This window comes from Ptychodera flava, chromosome 17, assembly GCF_041260155.1.
Source record: "Ptychodera flava strain L36383 chromosome 17, AS_Pfla_20210202, whole genome shotgun sequence".
Lineage (NCBI taxonomy): Eukaryota > Metazoa > Hemichordata > Enteropneusta > Ptychoderidae > Ptychodera > Ptychodera flava.
The window spans coordinates 28,135,096-28,145,753 of record NC_091944.1 but is presented as its reverse complement, the minus strand read 5'-3'; positions in this window follow the sequence as shown (position 1 = coordinate 28,145,753).

The window sequence follows — 10,658 nt, the reverse complement described above, 5'->3', positions numbered from 1 at the left end:
CTATTGTTGCTTTTCTGATTTGTGTATATATATATATATATATATATATATATATATATATATATAGAGAGAGAGAGAGAGAGAGAGAGAGAGAGAGAGAGAGAGAGAGAGAGGGGGGGGGGAGTACAACGAAGTATGGACAGACAAAGCACACACCTGGCAACCAGACTAAAAGCGCATATCTCGTGGCAGGTGCGAAATAATGCAAAAATGCGTATGATGATGGTGAGAAGCTACGAAGCCAGAAAGGGCAGACAAGAGGAAAGAAAAGAAAGCAGAATGAGACCAAACAAACACCGAAAAGCGTCAGAAGCGTAAGCGACGGAGAGACTTCTAACATACAGTAACACATAGACATACAAACAACGGCCTCGTAAGCAGAGATGCTCTTTGTCTTTCGTTTGGGCTTGTTGTTCTCCTCCGGCCATGGAAGCACTATTCCCCAGTTTTGTAAAAAAAGGGATTTGCATATTCGAATTTCGCGACTAGTAGTTTTATTTATATTTTGTCAAAACTTTGTTTTCTTACCTGTCATTCAATTTTGAAATAGAATGTTTGGTTCCTTAGGGGTGTTCCAATTAAGTTGTGCATAAATTTGTATAAATTGTGCCATTTAAATTTTTGAGAATTTAAACCTCATGTTTTTTCTCAATTTTCTCCCAAAACACGCTTTTCTTAAGGTAATATGCACCTCCAAAGTGAAAGATTTAAACTTTTGCTCAAACTTTCCTCAGTGAAACTTTCAACCATTCTCTTACCGAAGCAAGAATAAAAATCAGGGGTTACCGTGCAAACTTTGGCACAAGAGAGACGAATAACTTGCGATTTCTCGATATTTGAAATTCAAAATGGCCGCCATCCCTGTGTTAATTCTATGGGAAAAATAAAATTTTCGATTTTCGAAAAACTAAGACGGTGAAAACTTTTCTTTCGCCAAGAGCTTCAAAATGAGCCCCTACAAGTGGTAGGTCAGAAGAAAATTGATAAAACTTGAAGGCCCGAATATCTGTCCCCGAGGTGCGTTCTACCTTAAAGTGCTCGTTCTTTACAAATCTGCATGTAATATTGCATGTAGACACATGGGATGACCCGAGTCAGTTTTTTTCTTAATGATGATTACATTTGCATATAAAAAAATTTGGGCTTGTCCATTGGTATCCGACCGCGGTAGCCAAATTCTTGGGGCTCTTTTCTCATTTTTGGTCAAAACGTTTCAACTCACTCCCTAATTTTAGTGATGTTTAGAAAAGCTCACTTTAAAATAGCTATATCGGCCTTTAGGTAGCTTGTTCATAAACTTTTGTTTCTAGAGCTTGTTACGTGCAGAGAAAACGAACAAAAGGGTGAACTCAGCAGTTAACGTTTAAACAAAATTTATTACGAAAATAAAACTATTGCTAAGTCAGGGATAGAGTACAAGCTTTAAAAGTGTACAGACTACTTATCTCAGCTGGGACGGCAAAGCTCCAGTCTCAGAGTTGTAACAGTCAGTTGGATGAATGAACAGTCCTTGCAGGCTTGAAGCTGCACAAAGTCCACAGTATAAATCCAGCGTTGGCAGTGAAGGTCTTGAAAAGTCTTGAGAATGACTACTGCTGGAGTTTAGTAACACACAAGAGACACGATCCCAAAAGTCTGACTGCAAGCCTGCTGTCCCAGTATTTATACTCATGTGTTTACATAAGCATATAAGAACAATCTAGAACTTTTATTGACATGCTAATTACTGTTCTAAAATTATCTCCCTTACACAACTAATTAACTTTCCAGAACATTCCAAACATGACTAATTGAATTCAAGGTTGTGAGGTAATTAAGGGCAGTGACCTTGAGAATGTTCTAGACTAATTGAACTCAGGTCATGATGAGTGTGGGGGGAAATGACCTACATAACACACCCCCTCTTCAAAAAAAGAAAAATTTTTCAAAGAAAAATCTTTCTTTTGCAAATGTAATCTTGAAAAAGATTTAAGTACTCAATTTTTTTTTTTAAAGTAAAACTTCTTGAAAGTGAACAACAATAAACTCTAAATACGAGAGAGACAGTCTGCAATTAAATTGTCTCTGCCTTTGATATGTCTAATATCAAGATTAAACTCCTGTAACATTAAACTCCATCTTAGCAATCTCTGATTTTTGCCTTTAAATTTCTGCAGAAAAACAAGAGGGTTGTGATCAATATAAACCACTATTGGCTGATTTGAAGAAGTAACATAAACTTCAAAATGCTGTAAAGCTAATATCAAAGATAAACACTCTTTTTCAATTGTAGAGTAGTTTCTCTGGGATTTGTTAAATTTGCGTGAAAAATAGCAAACAGGATGATCTACACCATGACTATCCTCTTGCAATAAAACAGCACCAGCAGCCGTATCACTAGCATCTACAGCTAATTTGAATGGCAAACTGAAATCTGGTGCAGACAAGACTGGAGCACTTTGAAGTATGGCTTTAAGTGTATCAAATGCCTGTTGGCATTGCTCTGACCAAACAAAGTTTACTTTCTTTTTAAGTAAGTTAGTCAAAGGCTCAGTAATTGTGGAGAAATTTGGACAGAATTTTCTGTAGTAACCAGCCATACCGAGAAAGCGCATCAGTTGTCGTTTGCAGTTTGGTATGGGAAAACTTGAAATGGCACTGATTTTGGCATCAACAGGTTTTACCTCACCCTGTCCTACAGTATGTCCGAGGTAAGTCACCCTTGCCCAGCCAAACTCAGATTTGGCAAGGTTGACAGTCAACATTGCTTTACTCAGTCTCTCAAAGAACTTCCGCATGAGCTTGATGTGTTCCTCCCAGGTGTCACTATACAGGACGACGTCGTCAACGTAAGCTGCACATCTGTCTAGCCCGGATATGACGTCGTTGATCATCCGTTGGAACGTTGCCGGAGAGTTCTTCATTCCGAATGGCATCACCTTGTACTGGAACAATCCGTCTGGTGTAACAAAGGCGGATATTTCACGAGCACGATCCGTCAGAGGGACTTGCCAAAATCCCTTCAGTAGGTCAAATTTCGTCACATACTTGGCTTTTCCCACTTGGTCGATGCAGTCATCAATCCTCGGGATTGGGAAAGTGTCTGTCTTTGTTAAAGCGTTGACCTTCCTAAAGTCCGTGCACATACGATAACTGTGATCTGATTTGGGAACAAGTATGCACGGCGAACTCCAGTTACTTTTACTGGGTTCAATAAGTCATTGTCCAGCAGGTATTTGACTTCTTCCTGGAGATATTTCGCTTTTGTTGGATTCAGTCTGTATGGATGTTGTTTTACAGGCTTACTGTCCCCAACATCAACGTCGTGATAGATGACGTTCGTTCTCGTTGGAACATCTTGAAACAGGTGTTTATATTCATGGAGCAGTTCTTTCACCTGTTGTTGTTGTTCTGGCTGGAGGTGTGCCAACTTTGTAGACTCCAGCTTCTCCAGGATTTCTGAGTTCTGAAGCTTGACCGAGCCCAGCTTTGAGTTTAGAGTATTTTCACTCAAGTCAGTTTCAGTATCACTATCTTCATAATGGTTTGAACTGACTGCACTGACAGGCTGAGTTATAGTAGGATTATCCCTATCCAAATATGGCTTAAGCATATTTATGTGACATAGCTGTTTTGTTTTCGCCTGTCAGGTGTTATTATGATGTAATTTAAATCACTCAATTTCTTATCAATTAGGTATGGCCCAAAGTAACGAGCATGGAGTGGTTTGCCAGGAACCGGAAGTAGAACAAGAACTTTTTGACCTGGTTCAAACTTCCGTTTTGAGGTGTTTTTATCGTATTTGGTTTTCATTGACTGCTGAGATGACTCAAGATTTTCTCTGGCTAATTCACATGCTTTAGAGAGTTTTGTACGAAAATCTGACACATATTGCAAAATATTCAGACAATCATCATCGTCTGATAGGAATTTCTCTTTAACGAGCTTAAGTGGGCCACGGACTGTATGTCCAAATACAAGCTCAAATGGGCTAAAACCAAGAGACTCCTGAATTGACTCTCTAACAGCAAAGAGCAGAAAATGAATTCCTTCATCCCACTGTTTCTCTGTGTCAAAACAGTAGGTCTAATCATGTTTTTCAAAGTTTGATGAAATCGCTCAAGAGCACCCTGACTTTCTGGATGATAGGCGGATGACCTATACTGTTTAATGCCTAGCTGATCCATTACTTGTTGAAAAATTCCAGACATAAAGTTGGAGCCTTGATCGGACTGGACACATTTAGGGAGGCCAAATAAAGTGAAAAATTTGACTAAAGCTTTCACTATAGTCTTTGTCTTTATATTTCTCAGTGGTATGGCTTCTGGGAACCGAGTTGATGTACACATTATTGTCAGCATGTACTCATTTCCTGATCTTGTTTTTGGTAGGGGCCCAACACAGTCTATGAGTATCCTACTAAATGGTTCTTGAAATGCAGGAATTGGCTGTAAAGGGGCCTTTGGAATGGTCTGATTTGGCTTTCCTACCATTTGACATGTGTGACAAGTTTTACAGAAATGTGCTACATCCTGCCTGAGATTAGGCCAATAAAAGTGACTGAGAATTTTATGATAAGTTTTCCTGACTCCTAAGTGACCAGCCCAGGGGGTTTCATGGCCAGGCGCAATATTTCAGCACGGTAGGGCTTTGGAACCACAATTTGATGTTTTATAGCCCAATCGTCATCAACCAAAACGTCTGGAGGTCTCCATTTACGCATGAGAATACCAGATTTTGTATAATAGGAAACAGAGCTATCTGAAGTTTTACCTTCATCATCTACCCTGTCAAACAAAGACAAAATATCTGGGTCTTTGTGTTGTTCTGCAATGAGATTTGATCTAGAAAATGTCTGACTTTGGTCCGCAGAAGTTTTACTGGAAGTTTCAAATCCACGAGGGATAACGGAATGATCCGTGTCAAACACCTGACTGAGAAAGGTGTCATTTAAGTCAACATCTGTGACATTATTTTTGAGAGTATTTTGATTCTCGGAAGTTTTCTTTGACATGGCTCGAGTAATAGCACATGAAGGAAATAAATCGGGTATTTCTTGTTCAATTGGCTCTGGATCCTGATCTAAAGTAGGATTATCAGTCACAAGTGGATTAGTAATGACCTTGTCCCCAGCAAGGTCGTTTCCAAGAAGAAGGTGAATCCCTTCAAAAGGCAAAAAAGGCCTAATACCTAAAGTCACAGGTCCAGAAACAAAGTCCGAAGACAAATAGACATTATGGAGAGGAACAGGAATGTAGTCATTACAATCTACCCCCTTAATAAGAACTTTAGAACCTGAAAATGACTTTTCAGAAACGGCAGGGTATCTGCCAACAAAAGAGACTGGGAAGCCCCGGTATCTCTTAAAATTTTGACAGGGGTAGCGGAAGAGAATCACTAGAAAGTGATATAAAACCATTATGAATAAATGGCTCGAAAATACCCATAATGCTATCTTGAGAAGAATTGACCTTGACCTCATTAATTGGGGATAAGAGGGGTTTAACCTCAGAAAATGTGTTGCACACATTATTAGACTCTAATTGAGTTGATGAAGAAATAAAGCCGGTGGGCTTAGATCCACTTTGACCACTTTGACCTTCACGTTTTCTTTTCAATTTGAAACAATCTGACATTAAATGGCCGTCTTTCTTACAATAATTACAAGAAAGTGTACCAAACTGTTTGTCAGAAGGAGATTGAGACTTGGGATCTGATGATGTGGGAGTGTTACTTGAACTCTGTGAACTGTTGTCATTTGATTTCCTACTGTCCTTTGAAAAATTCTTGGATGAAAAGGACGAGTTAAATTTACCTGCATTGTTTCTGTATGAAAAGGACTGGGATGGTTTGCTGAGAAATGAAGATTTGTGGGTCAATGAATAATCATCGGCCAAACGTGCAGCAACCTCCAATGTATCTGCCTTTTGTTCATTGATAAACGTCTTGATGTCACTCCGGATACACCTTTTAAATTCCTCAATCAAAACAAGTTGTCGTAATTTGTCATAATTCTGACTGACCTTTTCAGAAGAACACCAACGATCAAACAGTTGTTCTTTTGTTCGAGCAAATTCAACATAAGTTTGATCCTTCACCTTCTCACAATCCCTAAATTTCTGACGGTAAGCTTCAGGCACCAACTCATAGCCCTTGAGAATTAATTCCTTCACAGAATCATAATTTGAAGCCTGCTCTACTGACAACTGAATGTAAATTTCTCTGGCTTTACCCACCAAAGCACTCTGCAAAAGCATAGACCAGGACTCCTTAGGCCAATTCAGACTCTCTGAGCAATTTCTCAAAATGGAGAAAATATTTGTCAACATCCTTTTCTTGGAAAGGGGGAACTAACCTGAAATGCTTAGTGATGTCAAACTTGTCTGAAGGGAAGAATTTTCCTGACTGTCCAAGCTCTAAACGTTTTATTTCTACCTGTAATCGCTGTTCTTCTAATCGCAATTCTTTTTCTCTCTGTCTTTCTTCCATTTCTAATCTTTCCTGCCTTTCTTTTTCTTTCTGTCTTTCTTCCATTTGCAATTCTTTTTCTTTCATTTGTAATTTTTCCTTTTCTAATTCCAATTTCTTAAGCTCCAAATCTGCCTGTATTTCTAATTCTAATTTTTTGAGTTCGAAGGAGGACTCAGGCTCATAATCTTTTAAGGCAGACTCCTCAAAATGGCCAGAATTAACTAAATGTTTTGCAATCTTGAACTGTATCTCTCGCTTGCGCATAGATCTTTTGACTTCTACTTTAAGGAAATTTGCCAGTGCTATGAGGTTGTCTTTTCTGAGGGAATTAAATGTGTCCTGATCAAGGTCCTCCATAAATTCGTCTGGCTTGAATTCCGCCATGATTAAATTTCGCTGAGTTCACAGTGTAAAGTAGTTTTGAAAAGGTAGGCAAAATGTTGTCAAACGGCTCAAAATATTCGTATCCCGGACGAGCCCCCAATTTGTTACGTGCAGAGAAAACGAACAAAAGGGTGAACTCAGCAGTTAACGTTTAAACAAAATTTATTACGAAAATAAAACTAATTGCTAAGTCAGGGATAGAGTACAAGCTTTAAAAGTGTACAGACTACTTATCTCAGCTGGACGGCAAAGCTCCAGTCTCAGAGTTGTAACAGTCAGTTGGATGAATGAACAGTCCTTGCAGGCTTGAAGCTGCACAAAGTCCACAGTATAAATCCAGCGTTGGCAGTGAAGGTCTTGAAAAGTCTTGAGAATGACTACTGCTGGAGTTTAGTAACACACAAGAGACACGATCCCAAAAGTCTGACTGCAAGCCTGCTGTCCCAGTATTTATACTCATGTGTTTACATAAGCATATAAGAACAATCTAGAACTTTTATTGACATGCTAATTACTGTTCTAAAATTATCTCTCTTACACAACTAATCAACTTTCCAGAACATTCCAAACATGACTAATTGAATTCAAGGTTGTGAGGTCATTAAGGGCAGTGACCTTGAGAATGTTCTAGACTAATTGAACTCAGGTCATGATGAGTGTGGGGGGAAATGACCTACATAACAAGCTTAATGCGTGGAGTTGGCGTATATGTGTTGATATAATTTCCAAGAGTTCCATCGTATGCTGTTACATTTGAATGGATATGGGCAATTACCTAAAATGTTAGTATGTATGAACATGCTGTTTGTTTTGGTAGAGAAATAAGAATTTCCAGGTCCCATCTTCGCCTAAAATTCATATTACTAAATGATCGTGGAACGCTTGCGCAATACATCATGTGATCGTGTTGATGTAGTGAGCGGAGAACCGCAGAAAAAAAGACGGTTATACGATAGCAAAAAAAAGACAAACCCTTAACTTCATCGATTTTTAAAGTGCAGTGGTCGTCGCGTTGCGCATGCTCGTGAGGGGGTTCCCCGTTCAAAATATCCGAGAACGCCGCACTAAGTTACGGGTTGATTACAATGTTTGCAATATTGCCGTTTGTTAAAATGGCGGCCGATCTGTCATAAGCATACTCACTTACCAAATCTAACACGCAATAAAAGGTCTATTAATCTAAGTTAAATCACGGGGGCAAGGAAAATCAGACAAACAAACAAACAAACAAATAAATAAATAAACAACCAAAACAAACCAAAAATAAACAAACATACATACAAGCTTACAAATACATAAATAAAAAAAAACACAAACATAAACAAACAGATAAACAAACAAATATACAATATCATAAAACATTGAATAAATAACAAACATGCTAACAAATAAACAAACGAATGTATACACACATGTATATATAAATATATATATATATACATCTGTATATATATATATATATATATATATATATATATATATATATATATATATATATATATATATATATATATATATATCTGTATATATATTTTAGCCACTTGTGTGTCCGTGTGTCTGTCTGTCTGTCTGTCTGTCTGTCTGTCTGTCTGTCTGTTTACACGATAACTCAAAAACGCCTGAACAGATTCAAGTCAGATTTGGTACACAGGTACCATATGCTACTTGCAAGACCTGATTAGATTTTGTTTAGTGTGGCTTGCATATTAATGAAGTTATGCAATATCATTTTTTTCCGTACAATGGTTTCCCTCTGGAGGCGGTAATGACAGTGCCAACATACATCAAGAAATACTGCACAAAATTTCATGAAACTTTTCGCAGATGACAATCTCAGAACATCATGATGATACTGTGAGTGTGGTGTCAATTATCTGCTCATTTGCATACTTAATGAACTTTTGTGAGAAGTGAAATAACTCTGAAATTCCTGCACCAAATTTGATGAGACATGCAACAGTGTTGATATGATAGATATCTAATTATACTCAGAAGCATTTGGCAGTGTCAAGTTAATAAATAGCTCATCTGCATATTTTATGAAGTTTTGTTATTAGTCATATAACACCAAATTTGATGAAATTTGCTGCAGATACTGATCCGATAGATATCTAACTGTGGTGTAAAACACTTAGTGGTGTGAAGTTAATTAAGGGTTCATCTGCATATTGAATGAACTTTGCAATTAGGTATATAACTCTGAAATTACGGCAACTAATTCAATGAAACCTGGTACGATATTGATCTGATACACATCTTATTGTACTGAGAAGCATTGGGCAGTGTCAAATTAATAAATAGCTCTTTTGCATATTTTATGAAGTTTTGTAATTAGTCATTTAACTCCAAAATAAATGCAGTAAATTTGATGAAACGTGCTACAAATATTGATCTGAGAGATATCTAATTGTTCCAAGAAGTATTGAGTAGTTTCAAGTTAATTGAAGTTCATTTACATATTTAATTAACTTTGTTATTAGTGATATTACTCCCAAATGACAGCATTAAATTTGATGAAACGTGCTACATATGTTGATCTGATAGATATATAATTGTCCCATGGAGCATTGAGCAGTGTCAATTTAATAAACACCTCATTCGCATATTAAGTAAAGTTTTGTAATTAGTGATTTAACTCTGTGAGTACTGTGCGAAAGTTGATGAGACCTGCCACATAAATGAAATAACAAAGATCTGATTGTTCTATGAAGCGTACTACTATTAATGAACTTGTTTTAAAACACGTGAGCTCATTCAGTTCACATCGGCTTTTTGTGTGAGGCACTGTGCTTGTTGCTGGCCTAAATATATATACTATGTTGATTATTCAGTGATATTTTATTGCTGTAATGTACATAGCATTTGTGAACAACTAACGTGACCGCGCGCGATCAAACCACATTTGCTACTCTTTTAGTAGCTCCATGTTCACAGTGTCTGCACCCAGTAAAATCAGCGACATATTGTCTCAATATTCGTAGCCTTACATGAGTTTATAAATAGAAATACACCACTGAAGTTTGTTTCCGATCTTAACATTTTACTGTTGCATGATTTTGAGTCTTACAGGGGCGTTTACAAAGTGCATGGTCCGCTTCCATCTCACTCCGATGGAAGTTGCGAAGACTTACGTTACAAAAAATAGTCTCGCTTGCGTCAGCGCGACGACACTGCACTTCGCGCGAGCGTTCAGTTATAATGGCCGGGGTGGTGCGGCAAAGTCCAGAGGAGGGGAGTCACCTTAAATTTGAAAATTACAAAAAGGGAGGGGGGGATGGTGATGTACTTTTCAAACAGCTCAAGGGAGGGGATTCACTTGATTGTCATAAGTATCCATCCCTTCAAAAAGCAGTTTCAGTGTTCAAAAATATTCTGGGAAATAAAGATTATCTGCATGATTTCACTCTCTGAATGATGATTTCACCGTAAATCTGAATAAAGTATAATTATCTGTCACATGAACAGTTTGCCTTGCGAACTCAATGTAGGCTTGTCTTCTTGTGAATTTAGCTCTCTGATGGCAATGAACAATCTTATCAGGCTTTGGCTGAAGGTAAGGCAATGATTAGGTGCAACCTACTATGTTAAACTGAAAGCTGGCATGCATCGTAAGGTTACCCCTTTTGATGTTGCAGACACTGCTGTTAATATCTGACCAGTTTTCAGGAAAGAGATGTACAAAACGTATCTGGAGAAGTAAACACGAAGACTGGAATACTGTATCAATGAGAAGTTCCAATGACTTTCTTTTTATGTCACTTAGCAATAAGGAAAAAATATAAAAGTACCTTTTTTATAATAACTCTTAAAATAAATATATCTTA